At 47.9% G+C, this 21556-nt stretch overlaps 1 pseudogene; it reads right to left on the reverse strand.

Moving 5' to 3' along the window:
• Window positions 1–1417: 1417 nt before the first annotated feature.
• LOC105721925 (tubulin alpha chain-like) lies at window positions 1418–13330 on the reverse strand (annotated as a pseudogene).
• Between the last annotated feature and the right edge of the window lie 8226 nt (window positions 13331–21556).

Raw genomic sequence — 21556 nt, forward strand, 5'->3', positions numbered from 1 at the left:
TACAAGCTAGTCGAGATCACCCAAATATAATGTGCTCGTGTTTTCCATATTTTTTTCCAATAACAGTCTCTGCCTTGAACCCTTCCTTGTACCCCAGCTCATTGTCAGTATCTGGTGCAAGTGCCAGTCCTCCTGGAAAGCTCCCCTCCTCTTGCCTGGGGCCCCCTGTGCCCTCCAGGCACTGTGCACATAGCTCACCCACTCCACTGAGCTTTAAGCAGAGGGAAGACAGAAAAAGAGCAGCTTCCTCACTGCAGGTGGGTGTACTAGTGCAGGACACTGAACGCCCAGAAGCAGCAAGATGAGTCACATCACAGAATCCCAGTTCTGAAGGCGGGGATACAGGGTAGAGCTGAGAATAGCACAAGTCTTCATAAGGGAAAAGTTAGGCCCCAAGATCCTGTCTTTCTCTTTATACAAACAGACAACTAATGCATCCAACAGAAAACAAGTTTACACCCTGGAGCAGTCAAATCTAAAAGACTCTACAGCTCAGGCTATAGACAAGGAACCAGATTGAAAGCTGGGCAGAGCTTACTGAGTCTGCACTACAGAGAAAAAGTAACAGCCAAGGTCTCCTGTCCCATCTATGCGTTGTTCTTGGAGGCCAGAAACAGTTGGGTTTCTAATAGGGACCAGGAGGTGCTCTGTCTGCTCTTGTTTAGGCCACTCCCCCTTAGTTTTCAGTCCTGCATCACCAGAATAACCGCCTTCCCCTCCACAGAGCCAGCTGAGCATGGGGACCTGGGTCTTAGGACAGTTATAAATGGAAGCCAAAGTGACCTGCAGGACATCATCTAGGTTTAGATCTCGTTATGGCCAGGACTAGGCCACAGGATTTGTCTATCTGCTGCATCCTCCAGTAACAGCATCCGTGAGAAAGCCAGCCCAGGAAGGGCAATGCTTCCTTTATGTTCATCCTCCAAGTAGAATAGAGTTGACCATTGCACAACATGGGTTTGAGAGGCACGGCTCCACTTATATGTGGCTTTTTTCAACAAGTTACATTGAGTGTGCCTGCCTCCCCTTTTACTTCCTCAACCCTCTTCTGCCTCTGCCACCCCTGAAAACAAGAACTCCTCTTCCTCATCCTACTTAAAGATGAGGATGAAGACCTTTATGATGATCCATTTCCACTTAATGAACAGTAAGTATATTTTCTCTTCCTTATGGTTTTTCTCTAGCCTTTTTATTATTGTATTTGGGCTCTGGGGTACATGTGCATGTCTTGCATCCTGCAGGATTGTTACATAGGTACATACATGCCATGGTGGTTTGCTGTCTCCATCCCTCCCCTCACCCCACCCCCACCCGCTGTCACCTACATCAGGCATTTCTCCCGTGTTATCCCATCCCATCCTCCCTGCACCGCCCTCTCCACTGTTCCCCCCGACCCTCTCCCCTCCACCTAGGCCTGTGAGTGTTGTTCCCTTCCCTGTGCCCAAGTGTTCATTGCTCATCACTCGCCTATGAGTAAAAACATGCAGTGTTTGGTTTTCTGTTCTTGTGTCAATTTGCTGAGAATGATGGTTTCTAGGTTCACCCATGTCTCTACAGAGGACATGAATTCATTTTTTATGGCTGCATAGTATTCCATGGTGTATATGTGCCACATTTTTTTGGTCCAGTCTATCATCAGTGGGCATTTGGGTTGGTTCCAGGTCTTTGCTATGGTAAACAGTGCTGCAATGAACATATGTGTGCATGTGTCCTTATAATAGAACGACTTATAATCCTTTGGATACATACCCAGTAATGGGATTGCTGGGTCAAATGGAATTTCTATTTCTAGGTCCTTGAGGAATCGCCACACTGTCTTCCACAATGGTTGAACTAATTTACACTCCCACCAACAGTGTAAAAGTGTTCCTATTTCTCCACATCCTCTCCAGCATCTGTTGTCTTGATTTTTTTAATGATCGCCATTCTAACTGGCGTGAGACGGTATCTCAATGTGGTTATGATTTGCATTTCTCTAATGACCAGTCATGATGAGCATTTTTTCATGTTTGTTGGCTGCATATTTGTCTTTTGAAAAGTGTCTGTTCATATCCTTCGCCCACTTTTGAATGTTTTTTTTTCTTGTAAATTTGCTTTAGTTCTTTGTAGATTCTGGATATTAGCCCTTTGTCTGATGGGTAGATTGTGAAAATTTTTTCCCTTTCTGTTGATTCCTGGTTTACTCTGTTTCTTTTGCTGTGCAGAAGCTCTTAAGTTTAATTAGGTCCCATTTGTCTATTTTGGCTTTTGTTGCCATTAGCCTACTTTCTTTTAAGAATGTAATATATTGGCTGGGCGCGGTGGCTCATGCCCCTAATCCCAGCACTTTGGGAGGCTGAGGCAGGCAGATCACCTGAGGTCAGGAGTTTTGGACCAGCCTAACCAACATGGAGAAACCCCAACTCTATTAAAAATACAAAATTAGCTGGGTGTGGTGGCTTGTGCCTGTAATCTTAGCTACTCGGGAGGCTTAGGCAGGAGAATCACTTGAACCTGGAAGGTGGAGGTTGCGGTGAGCCGAGATCACGCCATTGCACTTCAGCCTGGGCAACAAGAGCGAAACTCCATCACACACACACACACACACACACACACACACACACACACAGAGTAATACATAATACATTAAAAATGTGTTGACTGTTTGTATTATTGGTAAGGCTTCCAGTGAATGCTAGGTTGTTAGTAGCTAAGTTTTGGGGCAGACAAAAGTTATACCTGAATATTTGACTGCACAGGGTCAGCACCCCAACCCCTGTAGTTCAAGGGTCAACTGTGCTTGTTAAGACTCCAAGCGTCTCTAAGTTTCAGATCACAATCCCAAGATAAGAATTTCTCTTCCTCATCCTCACCCTGTCAGAGGTTCCACAGTTTGAAAGGAACCCAGGCAAGGCTCTCCCAAGGGACTGGGGCTTGGAGGTGGGGAGGCAGGAGTTCAAGTCAGGCAAAGGCTGAACAACCCTTCCTGTTTATTTCAAAAGTACAAAGAGAGGGATGGGTCATAGATGAGAACATGATTTACCTTCCATTCTACCTAGGGGCTAGGAGAAGAGGTATGGCAGCTGCTAGGTATCCAAATAAATCATCTAGCTCGCTACCCCCAGCTTTAACTGACTCATTGTATCTGGTACCTAATCACAGGAGTGCTCAGGGTTAGGAGTCCAGCCCTCATTGGATGTTCGCCTTCCTGTGGCCTGGGGCATGTGCTAGGGGAGTGGTATCTCTACGTGATGGTTTGAACTGAGGAAGAACTGCTAATATGTAGGAATTCGTGTGCCATGTGAGAGGAAGAGAAGGAAAGAAGACAGGAGCTCACTGGTTTCTGGATGAAGACACTGGCAGAGCAGACCAGAGGCACTTGCCACACATGAACAGACCCAGATCTGTCACTAGGCACTTTCACAGGGCAGGTTTCTCCAATCTCTTTCCCTTTCTTCTGTGCCCTAATTCCACCTCTAACCCCAGTACTAGAGGAACCAGTAGGTTAGGAGTCTCTCAGGTACAGCTTTGGAGAAAGACTCTGGAGTATAACAGAAAAATCAAGGCCGCATGCGGTGGCTCATGCCTGTAATCCCAGCACTTTGGGAAACCGAGGCAGGTGGATCACCTGAGGTCAGGAGTTCAAGACCAGCCTGACCAACATGGAGAAACCCCGTCTTTACTAAAAATACAAAATTAGCTTGGTGTGGTGGTGCATGCCTGTAATCCCAACTACTCCGGAGGCTGAGGCAGGAGAATCACCTAAACCCAGGAGGTGGAGGTTGCAGTGAGCTGAGATCGTGCCACTGCACTCCAGTCTGGGCTACAGAGTGAGACTCCATCTCAAAAAAAGAAAAAAAGAAAAAACCGCTATAGCAAGGGAGACTTGTGTTGCTTACACAAAAGAAAGGGGGCACAAGTAAGGACACACACCCATGTCAGAGCCACGCTTTTAGCGAATCAAGACAGATTAACAGAGTAGGTTGAGGCCCTTGTCTTTTGGGGACTATGAGGACTAAGAGAAAGGGGAAACAAAGTCAAGCAGAAGACTGTCAGACCTCTCTGCTCAGAAACGCAAATACAGAGGAGGATGGGGAGAAAGGAAGAGGCCCAACACGTGGGGACCGACCAGCACACAGGGCTGCAGCCCCTCTGGACCTAAGCACGCAGTTTCACGGTAGGGGCAGTCCATGACCCTGGGCACGGTGCTGTAGGCTCTGGGATTCCATCCTCTCGGCAAATGCCGTCCCAGGGATCAAGCAGGCAAGGCCCATAGATGCTGGGAATCAGTCTCTAGATTAACGCTAGTAACCTGTTTCCTGAAGCCAAAGCAAGGCCACGGGTAACATTTATGCAACCTCAAGACTCACTGGTGCTTGAGAGAGGCAGACACATGCTTGAATTAAGTGTCCAAAACCCAGAGTTGGTAGATCCAGGCCAAGAGTATGGGTGGCCCTCGCCTTTCTGGCAGGGCCTGGGTTAGGTTCTGCTCAGTAGCCTTGCCAGGACTCCATGGAGATTCTCTGTGGTTGCAGAGTACATAAGCTTACAACCTCTCCTGGCTGAGGGGACTTTAAGCACATTATTTAAAGGCAGCCTGGCCAGGTGCAGTGGCTCACGCCTGTAATCCCAGCACTTTGGTAGGCCGATGTAGGTGGATCACCTGAGGTCAGGGGTTTGAGACCACCCTAGTCAACACAGTGAAACCCCATCTCTACTAAAAATACAAAAATAAGCTGGGTGTGGCAGTGCACCCCTGTAATCACAGCTACTTAGGAGGCTGGGGCAGGAGAATCACTTGAACCCAGAAAGCAGAGGTTGCAGTGAGCCGAGATCGTGCCACTGCATGCCAGCCTGGGAGAGAGAGACTGTGTCTTAAAAAAATAACAAAATAACAAAAGCAGCCTCCTTGAACCTGGACTGTTCTAGAAGGACAGTTTAGTCCTTAGCTACCGCCAGAACCTTTTACTAATATATTGATCTCTGAAACCACATGCGACCAGATATGGCTAAGGCTCTAGAACAACAGTTCCTGATTTCCTCCCTAGGAACTCCGTTGAGAACAAGACATGACTTCTTGCCTACAAGTCTCATAGGCACTTTTAAGATTTACTTCATAGCCAGGTATGAGGTGGTGCCTGTAGTCCACCACATGGGGAGGCTGAGGCAGGAGGATGGCTTGAGCCCAGGAGTCCAAGGCTATAGCATGCTGTGACCACATGTGTGACAATAACCATGACACTCCAGCCCGTGCAACACTGTGAGACCCTGTGCCTTAAAGGAAGTTGTTTCACATGTTCATAGTTCCAGGCTGGAGACCACTGTTTTTTTTGTTTTTTTGGAAATCCTGTTTCTTGGACCTTGCGTTTGTAAGATATCAGGGTACAGCCCTCAAGTCTAAGATGGCTGCTGCAGGCAGGCCTGTGAAGGCAACCTCTACTGCCCTCTGTTGGCCATCAGGCAGGAGGAGAGGTGAGACGTGCTTGATTCCTTGCGGCATTCAAGCCAGCAGTTTCTGTCCCAGAATACTGGGGGCAGATAAAGCCTTGGCAGCTTTCATCCAAACCTCTAGAAGCCATACTCTTCCTCCGGGTGGGCTGGCGACAGGGGACACAAATAGGGACCCTGTGAAGTCGAAGTTCTACGGCCTGGGTGCTGAGCTGGCGAACAGCTGTCAGGGTGGGCCGCTCACACGGGAGAAAAGCAGCGCCAATCCTCCACTAGACACGCCCTGGCTAGAGGCCCTAGCAGCAGAGGCCACCTTGCCCTTTCACTTAGAAAGGCATCAAAGGGGTCGGGCGCGGTGGTTCATGCCTGTAATCCCAGCACTTTGGGAGGCCGAGACAGGCAGATCATGAGGTCAGGAGATCAAGACGGAGACCATCCTGGCCGTGGTGAAACCCCGTCTCTACTAAAATACAAAAAAAAAAAAAAAATTAGCCGAGCGTGGTGGCGCGCGCCTGTAATCCCAGCTACTCAGGAGACTGAGGCCAGGGAATCGCTTGAACCCAGGAGACAGAGGTTGCAGTGAGCTGAGATCGTGCCACTGCACTCCAGCCTGGTGAAAGAGCAAAACTCCATCTAAAGAAAAAAAAAAGACATCAAAGGAAGCTGGGAATCTTAAAGATGGCCCACTGCCTGGGCAGAATTCCACACAGTTCCAGATCACTTGCAACATCAACTGTATTAGTAGGGGTTCAGGAAACAGCGGAATGAGATACACACACAACTGAGGTACGAGAGACCAGGCGTTACAGGTGCTGGGACCCCTAGAACTCCTCATGCTCATCCTCGCCGGCCAAAGACTCTGTGCCTACTTCATAATCCTTCTCCAGGGCAGCCAGGTCCTCATGCCTCAGATAGCTCCCTGTCCTCCACGCCCTTGCCCTCATACCAATGCATAAATGCCCGATTGGCATACTTCAGGTCAAACTTGTGGTCCAGGCGGGCCCAGGCCTCGGTGATGGCTGTGGTACTGCTCAGCATGCAGACCTCCCGCCGAACCTTGGCTAGGGCACCCCCGGGAACTGCTATAGGGGGCTGGTAGTTGATGCCAACCTAAGAAGAAACAAAGAAATGCCTGGTTCTATATTTCCCAGAAGGTCTGTACGGGGATCCCCATAACTGGGGAAGGGGCATTTATGAACTTATAAGAAACAAAGATGGAGGAAGATGACCACCACAGGGAAACAAGTCTAGAATGAGGGAGCGTCTGCAAGACAAGTGACTTCAAAGTCACAGTCAAGTGAATGGGTGGACTCTTACGTGGAGATAAAGCAGCATAATGCCTGCTCCTCGATTAGATCATGACTGAAAAACTGACTATAAAAAACATTTGTGGGCTGGGCACAGTGACTCACACCTGTAATCCCAGCGTGTTTGGGAGGCTGAGGCAGGCAGATCACTTCGAGGTCAGGGGTTTGAGACCAGTCTAGCCAACATGGCGAAACCCCATCTCTACTAAAAATACCAAAAATTAGCAGGGTATGGTGGCACATGCCTGTAATCCCAGCTACTCGGGAGGCTGAGACAAGAGCATTGTTTGAATCCTGGAGGTGGAGGTTGCAGTGAGCTGAGATCCCACCACTGCATTCCACTCTGGTGACAGAGCAAGACTCCATCTCCCCCTGCCCCCAAAGAGGAGTGAGTTTAAATAAGGTCAGTAAAGCAGAAATAAGGGAAACAGACCTAGATGTTAAATCCAGGTAGTGGTTATATGGGTGTTAAACGAACTAGTATCCCTCCTTTCCTGTAGTTAAGAAAACTAAGTTTAAAAAAATGTTAAACTTAGGGAAGATCTCCAATTAGAGTTAAATTTAACCTACTTTAAACACTAGTCTACCAGAATATGTAGTTTTATTTTTTAAGAAACAGGGTCTCACTCTGTTGCTGAGGCTGGAGTGTGGGGTGCAATCATAGCTCACTGCAGCCTCAACCTCCTGCACTCAGATAATCCTCCCACCTCAGCCTTCCGAGTAGCTAGAACTATAAGCACACGCCAGCATGACTGGCTAATTTTTTTTTTATATTTTGTACAGATGGAGTCTCACATTGCCCAGGCTGGTCTCAAAACTCCTGGGCTCAATCCATCCTCCCACCTCTGCCTCCCAAAGTGGTAGGATTACAGGCCTGAATCACTGCACCCAGCCCAGAATATATAATACATTTTAGTCGTTCTCTTTCTCAAAAAAAAAAAGGTCAATTTCCCATTAGTGCTTCTAGGGACAGCAAGCTGACCATGTCCTAAAGGCAGCCTATTCTTCCTCTAAGTAGCTAAAGAGCTTCCTAATATGGAGGCAGAAACAGTCTGCCTCCCAGATATCCTACCCCTCATTTCCAGTTCTGAGCTGCAGGGCAACTCCTCCACACTAGCAAGCAGGTACTGTCCCTGCCTCTCCTCCCGTTGTGGTCATGTTCAGAGCAGTGCCACGGGGCAGGAAAGCTATATGTGTTTTCTAATGCCACAGCTGCCATCTTTAATCTATCTGGAATCTTATTCCAGAACAAAACCCATAAAACAAACTAGGTCATATGCCCAACACCCTGAGAAGGTGAACTAATAACAGGGTGGGGCGTAAATGAGTGCTTCTTCCTCATTACTGCAAAAGGAAGAGACGCATTCACAGATGCAGAACACAAGAATCCTTCTGACCTTCTGATCCACACTTTCTCCATCATCTGATAATGGGTCTGTCTGGCTTCTAAAAGCCTTCCCTTCTGAGCAGGAGCCATAGCATATGGTTATGTCCCTAGCACAAGTGATGAGAAGGCCATTCTCCCCAGTGTGACTGGCAGCTCTGGGAATGCCTATTTACCAGGCTAAGTAAAATGAAACGGATACTCTTCCTTTCATCAAGGCAGTCTTTCAAGTAGAATCCACCCTAGATTACAGTCCAAAGGCCTGGCTTCTAGACCAGCTGAAATCTATCTGGTTAAAGACATCCTCTAGCAGGGCACAGTGACTCACGCCTATAATCCCCACAATTTGGGAGGCCATGGTGGGTGGATCACCCAAGCCCAGGAGTTTGAGACCAGCCTGGGCAACATGGTGAAGCCCCACCTCTACAAAAACTACAAAGTTAGCAGGACGTGGTGGCACAAACCTGTGGTCCCAGCTACTGAGGAGGCTGAGGTGGGAGGACAGCTTGAGCCTAGGAGGTCGAGGCTGCAGTGAACCAAGATTACGCCAGTGTGCTCCAGCCTGGGTGACAGAGTAAGATCCTGTGCATCTGTTCCTCACACCTGCTCTGCAGAAAGCTCCTTCTCACCAGGAACACAGGCCATGCGCTAACTGCCCTTTACCCCACTTGCCTTGAAACCTGTGGGACACCAGTCCACAAACTGGATATTGCACTTGGTTTTAATGGTGGTGATGGCAGCATTCACATCCTTGGGGACCACCTCTCCACAGCAGAGCATGTGGCAGGCCATGCACTTGCCGTGGCGAGAGTCACACTTGAACATCTGATTGCAGGGTCCAAAGTAGGCACTGGTGATCTCTGCCACCAACAGCCACTCGTGGTAGGCCTTCTCAGCTGAGATACTGGGCGAGCAGGTCACCAGGGGAAAGTGGATGCAAGGGTAGGGCACCAGATGGGTCTGGAACTCTGTGAGGTCCACGTTGAGGGCACCGTCAAAATGCAAGGAAGCAGTGATGGAGGACACAATCTGGCTGATGAGCCGGTTGAGGTTGGCACAGGTAGGGCACTTGAGGTCCAGGTTGCGGCAGCAGATATCAGAGATGGCTTCATTGTCTACCATGAAGGCAATCTGAGTGCCCCAGGGTGGTGTGGGTGGTCAAGATGGAGTTACAGGGTTCTACAACTGCCGTGGACACTTGAGGGACTGGGTAAATAGCAAACTCCAACTGGAGCTTCTTGCCACAGTCAACAGAAAGCTGCTCCATCAGCAGGGAGGTAAAGCCCGAGCCAGTGCCACCCCAAAAGCTATGGAAGATCAGGAAGCCCTGAAGCCCCCACTCCTCTGTCTGGAGTAGGAGATAACATCGTTAAGGATGCAGATGGCACGTCACCTGCCCTAACCCTCTTTTCCTGAGGAAACTTCTGTGTTGAAAGCTCCTGTTACCCAACTACACTGGCATTCACTTCTGTATTTTAGAAAGACTTTGAAGTATACTTTATAGTTAAGTGTGTGCATCTTATTGGACGTACGGTGAATGATTTGACATGCATAGACTCCTATATAACCAAACTAACAGAGATTTACAGAAATTCTCATCACCCTCAGAAAGTTCCCTCATGTCCTTTTGCTTCATCCTCCATAGAGGTGAAAAAAGATGACCTGTCCAGGTGTGGTGGACCTCATCTGTCCAAAGTGCTGAGATGGCAACACCCCATCTCTACAAAAAATACAAAAATACAGGGTGTGGTGTACACCTGTAGTCCCAGCTACTCAGGAGGCTGAGGCAGAAGAATCACTTGAACCTAGGAGGCGGAGGTTGCAGTGAGCTGAGATCGCGCCATTGGACTCCAGCCTGGGCAACAGAGCAAAACTCTGTCTCCAAAAAAAAAAAAAAAAAAAAAAAAAAGTCAGTTCTTACCGCATCTTGAGGGTGAGAAAGAACAAAGGTAAAAACAAGCTGGTCTCATTCCCCAAGGGAACACCAGACACCAGAACCTTTGCTGCCAGGCCTCTCCAAACAGAGTGATGACACACAGCATCCCAGAGGCCCACTTCTAAGGCTGGGTCCTGTCGGCCTGGGATGGGGAGAGCAGACGGTACCTTTGGTGGCCCCTTCCCTCTGATCACAGCCATTTCATTTTGCTGGGTGAGGAATCAGAGTGGTGTTTATGGGAATCTCACTTCACTTTTGAATGGGGCAAGAATACAGACTAATGTAAATTTTCACCAAGGAATGAGAAAAAGGAAAGAATACAGACTAATGACGAAACCCAGTCCAGCGTTTAACATCTAAAATAACAGCTTTTAAAAATGGGGGTGGGGTAGGATTGTCATGACTCGGAAGCTGAGGAGATCCAGCTGCAGAAGGGAGGAAGCAGGAAAGCCTCCGGAAGCCAGCAACAGCCGGTTCACACAGGCCCACATCCCACAAGGGGCCTATTTCAGTTAAGGCCAAGCAGAGGGCCATTATGAATGTTCTCGGCTCCCTGTTTCTTAGGCAATGGGCCACCCTCAAGAGCCTGAGGGCAAGGAAAAGCTAGTTTTAAATTTCTGCTTTTACATCCCTGCATTCTCGGCCTGATCATTGACTTATATCTGGCAGTCTCCAGGCAGAGCTGTGGGAATGATCTTCCTCTCAATACAGGAAGCCCCCAGGACCTCTTCAGAGGACAGAGTCTAGACAAAAGCAATAGACTTCAGACATCAGTGTTCATGGGAGGGGACGGCTTTCATCTCAAGTATTTTCCCCTTAAGCAGAGCTCCCATCTGACATTGGCACTAGCAAAAACTATGGCCTGGGGGAGGGGGCCCTACTCCTCCATCCACTCACCTATGACAGCAGGCTCTAGGTCCACAAAGACAGCCTGGGACACATGTCTGCCAGCCTGGATCTCCCTGAAGGTGTCGAAGAAGTCATCACTGCTTCCCAGGGCCTTGTGGCTGGGCATGGTACCCTGGGCTGGATGTTGTGCTCCAGGCAGTAAAGCTCCCAGCAGCCACTGCCCATCTGCACTCCCGCCTGGCCCACATGGATGGAGATGCACTCACACTATGAGGTGAGCAGAGGAACATGCCTTGAGTGGTGTGGAGTAAAAGATGGGGACTTGAAAAGCCTTCCCTGGGAGCACCCTTGTCTTTCCTAGGGGCTGAAGCTTAGTGTTACCTAGTCCAAAGTTCAGAAGCCTGACCAGGCAAGGTGGCTCACACCTGTAATCCCAGCACTTTAAGAAGCCGAGACAGCCAGATTACCTGAAGTCAGGAGTTCAAGACTAACCTGGCCAACATGTGAAACCCCGTCTCTACTAAAAATACAAAATTAGGCTTTTTTTTGTGTGTGTGTGTGCCACATTTTCTTTATCCAGTCTATCATTGATGGGCATTTTTTGATGTTTAGGGGAATCTCACTTCACTTTTGAATGGGGTAAGAATACAGACTAATGTAAATTTTCACCAAGGAGTGAGATCACAGGCGGGCACCTGTAATCCCAGCTACTCGGCAGGCTGAGGCAGGAGAATCACTTGAACCCAGGAGGTGGAGATTGCAGTAAGCCTATTTCCAGCCTAGGAGACAGAGTGAGACTCTGTCACCAAAAAAAAAAAAAAAAAGCCAAAGCCCAGAAGACTCGGTTCTCTTTCAGGCCTTCCCATACTTTAAGCCAAACCACCTCCAGGCCCTCATTTTCCTTCATTCACGCAGGGCTTAAGGTGGTGGTTATATAAGCCTAGGTCTCTGGGGCAGGAACTAGAGAAAGCCAAAACCAAACAGCCAAATCCCACTGCACAGCGCCCTCTGCTGTTTGGGTGGCTTGGGAAAGTTCAGAGTCTGTATTCCGAGGCAGGCCCACCAAGAGCTTCTAGACTCAAGCACTGGGGCCTAGAAGAGGAGGTCTCCCATGTGCAGCGACTGTCTCCCCCACAACCCGAAAGGGCAGAAGACGAAGTTCAGACCTGTGGATCAACTGAGGAAGCAGCCTTGGAGTTAGAACTAGCCTTCTGAAAGTTCACCCACAAACTCCCCTTTTGTGGGGACAGGCACCTACCCTAGCACCTGTCCCTGCCAAATGCAGTACCAAGCTAGTACCCCTTAATTAAGCATCACAGTGGAGTCCAGAACACCCACCCCACCTTTTGACTCTGTTCACTCAGGTAGCTTCTACGGCGGAGAAACCCTCCCTCCCATCTTCTGGTCCTTCACCCCAACCCGCATTCTAGGGGATCAATTTAAAAGGGCGGAGCACCTCCAAAATGTAGACGGGATCTTCTAGGGTGACGGTAGGTAACAGTTTAACAGTCTTAGGATCTACCCTCCAAGACAGCCTCAGAGCCTTTAAGAGGGCTCAGAGCAGAGACGGGGATCAAGAGGTTTTTTAGGGGGCACAGGGACCTCTGTGTACCCACCCCAAGTTCTCCATTTTAACAGAGGGACCTGAAGTCCTTGGGGTCCAAACAGGAGAGAAGTGGAGTCAAGAACATTCTTTTTAAGACCCCAAGAGCTTACAGGAGTCCCTAGTCAAGTATGGGGCCAAAGGGCGAGGACCTATACCTCTGGCATTCAGGGAAACAGGTTCTGAACTGGAGAAACCTGTTAGAGCGTCCCAATCATCCCGGGCCCTGCCTCCTGCGTGGGAGTGTGATCTCAGAGGCGGGGACCGCAGCTACAGGCGGGCATCTCTTTGTCCAGGACCGCCTCGGGAGAACTAAGGCCGGTTCCTAGATCCCTTTCAGGCTCCAGAGCGCGCTCCGCCGCAGAAGCGTCTCTGCTGCCCGAACTTGGCGCGCAGCGCACAAGCGACTCCATCGCGTTCTCGCCCCGCGCTTTACCTCTCCAGCCTGCCCAGTCCCGCAGCGCTCCTGGAGCGCTCAGAACGTTTCTAGCTCTCACCGTCTCCCGCAGGGGGAAGTAGGGTAGAAAAGTGGTGCCGGGACTCCTCGGGCGTCCCCGGGCTTTCTGCAGAGCCTACCCTCGCCCTGAACGCCCAAACACCCCTGGCATCCCCGCGTAGCCCACCCCACACCCTGGGTTGCCGGGGCGTCCTTCCTTTCTGCGCTGCAGGCCCTTCCCACAGACCCCCCGGGGGCCCCGGCATCCTCCCTATCGTGCGACACCCTCCCCTGCACAGTGTCCCTCACCATGGTTGACCCAGTAGTTTAAGTTGGTGGCGGATCGCTGACTGCAGACGCGCTACAAATCTCCAGCCATACCAAGAATCCCAAAGAGCGGGCGCTAGTGGGGCCTTATATACTCCGGCGGGCCGCGGGGTCGTCCGCCGCGCGCCTCCCACTGGGCCAGGCCCCTACCGAGGCCCGCCCCGCTCTCCGCTATTGGCCGGCCGCTCGCGAAACATCCCTGCCGCAGCCTGTCATTGGGCAGTTTGTACAGCCAGAGGGAGGCGGAGGGGTACGCGTCCTCCAGGCCAGCTGGATCCTCTTCCCCGAGAGTGTGGTTTCTAAGAGGTGGTATCTTTGGGGAAGCACCTTCGTTCCGTTTTAGTTTTAGGACTTTACACCAGTGACACCGCGGACCTGATTCGAAAAGTGTGTCAGCCTTGGAGGAGGGTGCAGACTTAAGTTCAGCAACCATTAGAGAAGGAAAGTTGCTGTTATGAGAACCGACTGCTGGGAGCTTCCAGAGCGGGACAAAATGCAGCTGGGGTGGGTAGGATGGGCAGACAGGTGTGGGAAAGGCTATTGCAGGCGCCGGTAATTGATGTTTACTTCTCTGTTGACCGGAGCAGCTGCTCAGGTTCAGGTGACTCAGATTCCTGCTAGAGCCCGGGCTGGCCAAAGCAGACTGAGTGGGGCCTGTGGGGTGGAGTTGGAAAGGAAGCGTGGGGCCTTCAATGCTAGGCTGGAGGGTTTGTATATCATTTCCTTGGCATATAATTTCAAACCATCGAGGGGTTTTGAGCAGAGGAGTGATGTGATCACTGCAGCATTCTGAGCAGTACTTAGATGTTACCTGTGCGTTATTTTTTTCCAGTGGTGGTTTCATATTGTTCCATGCTAAAGGGCATTCACATACTTTTCCGTCTTTCCAAACTTCTTACCTGAGATGTTTTACTTCGAAATACCTAAGTGTAACAAATTAGCCCCTTTCCTTTTGGGAGGGTTAATTGGTGTTTGGCTTATCAAATGATTGACCACCCCACCCAGTGATTACTCTTAGTATTTGTGAAGCACATTCCAGAGGAATCCAAAGCATGGCCGTCTCCTATTCATCCTCACTTCCAGTGGACAGGTGCACCCAGTTTGTATATAGAATCAGGCTTGGAGGCTTGAATTGCCTGAGGAAAATCTGCAGCTGATATGACTTTCTGCTGATAGGGCTCAGGAAGACTCTGTCACTGCATCACTGGCCAGTGTGACATCAGACCAGCTGTCCCCTGGATACCTGCACCCATTTTTAAACAAGACTCTAACCATGTCATTCAAAACTGTCCTGTAATGTTTTGAAATGAAATGCTTGTTCAGGTGACTCAAGAAGATTTAAGTCCAGGGTGCAGAGGTTAACTTTAAAGTCTGAAAAGTATTCTTTGGTCTCAATCCTTGTTAATGGGCTTTATGAGGCTGCCAGCTCTAAAGTGGATGCCTCTGGTTAGGAGATAGGGTGAGAGAATGTGGGCAAACATCCACATAAGTGCTTTGAAACCTCATGTATATAAAGAGCAAAACAACACAACTCAAATGTTACATTTGAGTTGTTGCCTTCGACTGAAGGCAGGCATATCAATGATTAAAATTAAGCTACCTAGTAATAAACTTAAAAAATCATAAACTCAACACTCTCATCTCTTGCGTGCCCAACCTTAGGAAGCTCTCATTCCACCTGCCGTAGACTCAGCCAGTTAAAAATGTCTTTCCATTCCTGAGTTGACTCCAACCCAGGGATTATAAATACATTTGAAACAGTGACATCTTCAGTGTTATTTATGGAAATTACACAATCCTCCACCCCTGCCATTGGCAGTACACTTCTTTACATCAAACTGATTAAAACTAATCCTCTTACAAGACATTTGGATTTATTTCTATTATCCAGACTGCCTCCTAGCTTGGAGTTTTATTTCTAACTTTTCCTCCTCCTCCTCTATATCACCCTCCTTAACACCTCTGCCACTACAGGAATTTAAAATCTTCCAAAATTCAGGGAGTCTCATTGTTGCTGGGAAAAGGGGTCCAATCCAGACCCCAAGAGAGGGTTCTTTGATCTCACGCAGGAAGGAATTCAAGGTGAGTCACAGAGTGCACAGTAAGAGGTAGTTTATTGAAAGTTACTCAGTTACATAGTGAGGTGTTCTCAGAAAGCAAGAGGAGGAACACGCCATCATTGTTTTAAACTCTTCTGGCCGGGAGCGGTGTCTCAGTCCTGTAATCCCAGCACTTTGGGAGGCTCAGGTGGGCGGATCACCTGAGATCAGGAGTTTGAGACCAGCCTGGCCAACATGGTGAAACTCTGCCTCTACTAAAAATACAAAGAATTAGCTGGGAATAGTGGCACACACCTGTAATCCCAGCTACTCAGGAGGCTGAGGCAGGAAATTCACTTGAACCTGGGAGGTGGAGGTTGCAGTGAGTCGAGATCGCGCTATTGCACTCCAGCCTGGGTGACAGAGTGAGACTCCATACTCCATCTCAAAAAAACAAAAAAAAATCAATTAATTAAATAAAATAAATAAACTCTTCTTATGTAGGGGACTTACCTATGTTAAAGCTAAGTTATGTCTACATGCTGGTGGGCTGACAGCATGACAATTTAGGAATCTGTTGATTGAAATAAAGTTATCCTTGGCATTTGAGTGTATAGGTACCTCAAAGCATGATTATAACTCTCTTAAAAGCATATATTGTTACTCAATATCAGGACATCTGGACATTCCGCTGTCATAGGAGTTTGTTCTCACAGGCATTACTAAACTGCTTCCTTAGCCAAAACATCTTATGGCCATGAGTGGTGACTGGCAAGGAATGTGCCTTGCTAGTTTTTTTTCTTTTTTTCCTCCTCCTCCTCCGCGCCTTGCTAGTTTTAAGATGGAGTTGATTTTTAAAATGGTATCACCCTGGTTCTCCTATGCTCCTGTTTCCCTAACATAATCCTCAATTTATAAGAGATCACTTAATCTTTTTTTTTTTTTTTTAAAGACAGGGTTTCACCACGTTGGTCAGGCTGGTCTTGAACTCCCGACCTCAGGTGATCCGCCCACCTTGGCCTCCAAAGTGCTTGGATTACAGGTGTGAGCCACTACGCCCGGCTGTAGAGATCACTTAATCTTAAGTGGAGATGAAGTACAATGGTCATTCTTCTGTAATTTCTACTTGCTGATTTTATGGGCATAATATTGGAGAAGTAAAAATTCTCTGGATGCCCCATCTATGGGGCCCAAAGGCAGGATGTCTTTATTTCCTGGGTCAGAAGATGGGATGGGCTGGAAGCCTTGTGCCAGCATCATGTAGAATTGTAATCTAGAAGATACAAACTTCACTAGGAGTTAAACAAGTCAGCGCCTACGATTGGTAATAACAAGATAGCTACCAAAGGTCCTAAGAAGGGCAAAAAACGAGATTCAGGAGGGAGCATTTTTTTGAGATGGAGTCTTGCTTTGTCACCCAGGCTGGAGTACAATGGCACAATCTCGACTCCATCTCCCAGGTTCAAGTGATTCTCCTGACTCAGCCTCCAGAGTAGCTGGGATTACAGGCACCCACTGCCACGCCCAGCTAATTGTTTTATTTTTAGTAGAGACAGGGTTTCACCGTGTTGGCCAAGATGGTCTCAGTCTCCTGATGTCGTGATCCGCCCACCTCGGCCTCCCAAAGTACTGGGATTACAGGCGTGAGTCACGGCACCCAGTGGGTTTTTTTGATTTTTAGTGTATATTCCTCCTTTTTTGTCAAGGTATGTCAGAGGCAGTATTAAAAAACAAACCAGGCAGGGCGCAGTGGCTCACACCTGTAATCCCAGCACTTTGGGAGGCTGAGTAGGGCAGATCATCTGAATTTAAGAGTTTGAAACCAGCCTGACCAACATGATGAAACCCCGTTTCTACTAAAAATACAGAATTAGCAGGGCGTGGTGGCATATGCCTGTAATCCCAGCTACTAGGGAGGCTGAGGAAAGAGAATCACTTGAACCTGGGAGGTGGAGGTTACAGGGAGCCGAGATCACACCATTGCACTCCAGCCTGGGTAACAAGAGCGAAACTCTGTCTCAAAAAAAAAAGAAAAAAGAACAAATTAAAAAACAAAAACAGACCAAAACAAAAAAATAAAACCCCTTGTTCTCTATGCACTATCTAGATGCTTAGAAAAAAAAATAAAACCCTAGGATTTTACATTTTATCAAAATGATAATTCCTATGCTATGTTTATTAGGAGTTTGGTTGATAAAAACACTGAGATTTAAAAGGGTTAAGGCTTTATTTATTTATTTATTTAGAGATGGAGTCTCTCACTCTGTCGCCCAGGCTGGAGTGCAGTGGCACAATCTCTGCTCACTGCAACCTCTGCTTCCCGGGTTCAAGTGATTCTCCTGCCTCAGCCTCCTGAGTAGCTGGGATGACACGCACGCACCACCATGCCTAGCTAATTTTTATATATATATATATATATATATTTTTTTTTTTTTTAATGAGATGGGGTTTCACCATGTTGGCCAGGCTGGTTTTGAACTCTTGACCTGAAGTGATCCACCTGCCTCAGTCTCCCAAAGTGCTAGGATTACGGGCATGAGACACTGTGCCCGGCCCTGGCTAATTTTTGTATTTTTAGTACAGATAGGGTTTCACCATGTTGTCCAGGCTAGTCTTGAACTCCTGACCTCAGGTGATCTGCCCGTCTCAGCCTTCCAAAGTGCTGCATTATAGGTGTGAGCCACCTGGCCTGGCCACCTTTTTTATATAAAATTATTCTCTTTATAACTTTCCTTACCAAAAATACATCTTCATTTCCAAAACTTTCTTAATCTCTCTCTTCCCTACTTACTGGTTCCTTTCTACCTTTTTTTAAAAGTAACCATTTTCTTTTTTTTTTTTTTTCCCCAAGACAGAGTCTTGCTTTATTGCCCAGGCTGGAGTGCAATGGTGCAATCCTGGCTCACTGCAACCTCTGCCTCCCTGATTCAAGTGATTCTCCTGTCTCAGCCTCCCAAGTAGCTGGGATTACAGGCACATGCCATCACGCCTGACTAAGTTTTGTATTTTTGGTAGCGATGGGGTTTCACTGTGTCGGGCAGGCTGGTCTTGAACTCGTGACCTCAGGTGATTTGCCCACCTTGGCCTCCCAAAGTGCTGGGATTATAGGCATGAGCCACTGCGCCCAGCCATAAGCAACTATTTTCAAGTCCATAATTTGAATTGACCATTAGATAGCTTCTGAATTAAATTTTTCATTTTCTCAATGAGACTAGTTTCCAGGAGGCTTTTGCCCTCCGATGCTGCCCAGAGAGATGCTGAATTAAACAGCCCAAAGAATGAAAACCATCAAGACCAGAAGGAACAAGACAGGTGTAAGCTTCAGGGCATACAAGCCGAGGGTGGTGTGTGTCACTAATGAGGCATAGACAGCAAATATGCAGCCGACAAAGGGGACAAGGGGGACCGAGAAGCAGTAGGTGCTGGCAAATATGCCTCTGAACCTCAGTTCATCCCACAGCCCTGGGCAGGGGCCTAACCCCCAGTCCCCAGGGAATATAAAGGAACATGGGCATCCCATGACTCCTGGGACTCAGAAGGCTCAGCAGGAAAAGGAAAAACACAGAGAAGGGAAGGAACGATAAAGGACACTCACCTGTCTGTGAATCTGAAAACTTAGGAAGCATTTTCTAGAGAAAACCATTCCACAATTCTAGAAACATGTTTTTCCATATCATAAATTTTTTTTTTTTTTGAGATGGAGTTTCACCGTGTTGGCCAGGATGGTCTTGATCTCTTGACTTTGTGGTCTGCCCGCCTTGGCCTCCTAAAGTGCTGGGATTACAGGCGTGAGCTATTGCACCTGGCCCATAAACTTTTCTTAATTGGAAATAACCCAGACATCCATCAAGCAATCCAAGGAAAGCTGTGGACCAAAATTTTGGGTAAAGTCTTTATGGAAGTTTGGATTTTTTGTTTTTGTTTGTTTGTTTTGTTGTTGTTGTTTTTGAGATGGCGTTCTCACTCTGTCACCCACACTGGAGTGCAGTGGTGTGATCATGCCTCACTGCAACCTCCATCTCCCACGCTTAAGCAATTCTCCTGCCTCAGCCTCCCGAGTAGCTGGGATTACAGGCATGCGCCACCATGTCTGGCTAATTTTTGTATTTTTAGTAGTGATGGGGTTTCACCATGTTGCCCAGGCTGGCTTCAAGTCATACACCTACCTTCACCTCCCAAAGTGCTGGGATTACAGGCATGAGCCACCACATCTGGCTGGAAGTTTGGTTTTTAAAAGCCTTTTCACATTTTTTTCCTCGGTGTCAAATGAGTCTCTGATGTTTCCATTTTATCTAGAGCTCACTGAACTGTGTAAGAAAAACAAAATCTCAGCCAGGTGCAGTGGCTCATGCCTCTAATGCCAGCACTTTGGGCGCCTGTAGTCCCAGCTATTTGGGAGGCTGAGACAGGAGAATCGCTTGAACCTGGGAGGCAGAGGTTGCGGTGAGCTGAGATCACGCTGCTGCACTCCAGCCTGGGCGACAAGAGCTAGGTTCCGTCTCAAATAAAAGAAAAGAAAAGAAAGTTATTCTTGGCATTTGAGAGTGTAAGTATGTCAATAACTATTTAAAAAACATATAATCCTTTGCAATATTGGGACAGCTGGACGTTCTGCTATCATAGGAGTTTGTTCTTGCAGGCGTTACTAAAACACCTTCAAAACATCATATGGCCATGGGTCGTGACTGGCAAGGAATATGCCTTGCTAGTTTTAAGCTGGAGTTGATTTTATTTTATTTATTTATTTTTATACCTATTCTTGCCTGACGGTCCCTGGAGCTGGGGTTGATTTTAAAATGGTGTCACCCTGGCTCTCCATGCTCCTGTTTCCCCAACCCCATGGTCAGCTCTAGTTTTCAAGCAATCTAAAGTATCCTGATAAACCTGCGTCCTCCCCATCCTCCACCACATAGCAATGAAGTGACGCTATGAATTGAAGCGACATCCTTCAGTCTGGTCAAGGGAAGGACAAAAGAAAATGGATGGAGAGGCTTTTGTGGGAACAAGAATATCCTGTTCACCCAGTGGTGAAGAATCAAAGTTAATTGTGATAGACCAGGACCATGCTTCAGGATTCATTCTTGAGCCAGTGCCAAGACTGTATAGGCAGTACCTGGCTTTCTTTCTATTTATTTATTTATTTATTTATTTATTTATTTATTTATTTTTTGAGTCTCATTTTGCCACCCAGGCTAGAGTGCAATGGCGCGATCATGGCTCACTGCAACCTCCACCTCCTGGGTTCAAGCGAGTCTCCTGCCTCAGCCTCCCAAGTAGCTGGGATTACAGGCATGAGCCACCATGCCCGGCTAATTTTTTGTATTTTTAGTAGAGATAGGGTTTCACCATGTTGCCCAGGCTGGTCTCAAACTCCTGACTTCAGGTGATTCACCTGCCTCAGCCTCCCAAAGTGCTGGATTTACAGGCATGAGCCACTGTGCCCGGCCTGGAATTTCTTACAAATACCTTAGAACAGTTGCCCAAGCTGAGTGTCGACATGAGAACACTTTCTTTTCTTCTGGTCTTAGCTTGAAATTTATTTCCCCTTTGACTCAGGCAGCTGCTTCCTATGATAGAACCCCCAGTTTCCACTCAATCCCTATTTCACATCTCATTTCAGGGCCCATTCAGGACACAGGGGAGAAGGGATGATGTATAAACCCATGGAGTTGCTCACTCTTCTCTCACCTCCTTGGTGGAGTAAGTGTTCCCAGCCCACCGTCTATCTCCTCAGTCGTTTCTGTACCATTATGTAGGTCAGAGTTCATCCTGGTCCCCAACTTGAAATAGACTGTCTGGGGTCACCAAGTTTGGATTGTGAAGGGACCCTGTGCTCACAGCAGCAGAGGCCTTGCTCCTGGCATTCAACATTAGAATTGTTTGGTATAGTGCTATGCTTCTGGTACACATATGGGCTGTGGTTAAAAACTACTCAACATCTGTTTCTCTCTGAGGCAAAATGCATTCTGAGTTTCAACTGACTTCAAGTGAATTTGGTGGACACTCCTGCCACTTAACTCTAAATTCTGACACCTATATATTCCAGGAGCTTAATTTTCCAAACACAGGAAAATCTTGGTCATAATTGAATGGTTAGCACACTAGCTGGGCATGGTGGCATGTTCCTGTAGTCCCAGTTACTCAGGAGGCTGAGGCGTGAGAATCTCTCGAACCTGGGAGGTGGAGGTTGCAGTGAGTGGAGATCACGCCGCTGCACTCCAGCCTGGGTGATAGAGGGAGACTCTGTT

Source organism: Aotus nancymaae, unplaced genomic scaffold, assembly GCF_030222135.1.
Source record: "Aotus nancymaae isolate 86718 unplaced genomic scaffold, 86718_ANA_hifiasm-v0.15.2.pri h1tg000039l, whole genome shotgun sequence".
NCBI lineage: Eukaryota > Metazoa > Chordata > Mammalia > Primates > Aotidae > Aotus > Aotus nancymaae.